This window comes from Propithecus coquereli, unplaced genomic scaffold (assembly GCF_000956105.1).
Source record: "Propithecus coquereli isolate 6110/MARCELLA unplaced genomic scaffold, Pcoq_1.0 Scaffold8, whole genome shotgun sequence".
Lineage (NCBI taxonomy): Eukaryota > Metazoa > Chordata > Mammalia > Primates > Indriidae > Propithecus > Propithecus coquereli.
Genome location: NW_012154173.1, coordinates 7,454,916 through 7,456,494, shown reverse-complemented (window position 1 = coordinate 7,456,494; position 1,579 = coordinate 7,454,916).

Sequence of the window (1,579 nt, the reverse complement as noted above, 5' to 3'; positions counted from 1 at the left end):
GCCCATTTTTATCACTATTATTCAATATAATACTGGAAATCCTAGCCGGAGCAGTTAGGAAAGAGAAAGAAATGGAGGGCATTTAAATTGGAAAGGAAGAAGTCAAATTAGGCAAAGACTCCACCCAAAAACTGTTAGAACTGATTTAAAAATTCAGTAAAGTTGGAGGATACAATATCAACATATAAAAATCAGTAGCATTTATATATGCCCAAAGTGACCTCTGTGGAAATCAAGAAAGCAATCCCATTTACAATAGCTACAAAAATATAAAATACCTGGGAATCAATCTGACCTAATAAGTGAAATATCTATACAAGTAAAACTATAAAACTCTGATGAAAGAAATAGAAGAGGATACAAAATAATGGAAAGATATTCCATTCTCATGGATTGGAAGAATTAATATTATTAAAATGACAATACTGTCCCCAAAATTTACAGATTCAATACAATCCCTATCAGAATACTAATGACATTCTTCACAGAAATAGAAAAAATAAACCGAAATTTTATATGGAACCACAAAAGACCCCAAATAGCACAAACAATCCTGAGCAAAAAGAACAAAGCTGGAGACATCATACTACCTGACTTCAAAATCTACTACAAAGCTATAGTAACCAAAACAGCATGGGACTGGCATAAAAACAGACACATAGACCAATGGAATAAAATAGAGAATCCAGATATAAATCCACACATTTATAATGAACTCATCTTTGATAAAGACACCTAGAAAATACAATGACAAAAGGAGAGTTTTTTCATGACCTGGTGGTGGGAAAACTGGGTAACTACATGCAGAAGAATGAAACTAGACCCTCTATCTCTCACCATACACAAAAATAAAATCAAAATGGATTAAATACTTAAATACAACACTTAAAACTATTAAACTACTACAAGAAACATTGGGGGAGCTCTCTAGGACATTGGTCTGACAAAGATTTTTTTGTGTAAGGCCTCTAAAACAAAGGCAACCAAAGCAAAAATAGACAAGTGGGATTGTATCAAAGTAAAAAGCTTCTGCACAGCAAAGGAAATAGTCAGCAAAGTGAAGAGAGAACCCACAGAATGAGAGAAAATATTTGCAAACAATCCATCTAAGAAGGGATTAAAAAACAAAATATATAAGGAAGTTAAAAACAACTAATTAGCACAAAATCAAATAATCCAACACAAATGGGCAAAAGATCTGAACAGATATTTCTCAAAAGAAGACATACAACTGGCCAACAGGTATGTGAAAAAATGTTCAACATCACTAATCATCAGAGAAATGCTAATCAAAACCATGATAAGATGTCATCTCATCCCAGACAAAGTGGTTTATATGAAAAAGGCAGACAATAACTGATACCGATGAGGGTGTGGAGAAAAGGGAACACTTGCGCATTGTGGGTGGAAATGTAAATTAGTGCAACCACTATGGAGAACAGTATGGAGGCTCCTCAAAAAACTAAGAATAGAGCTACCATATGATCAAGAAATTTCACTACTGGGTATACATTGAAAGTAAAGGAATTTAATGTATAAAAGAGATATCTGTACACCCATGTTTATTACAGTACTATTC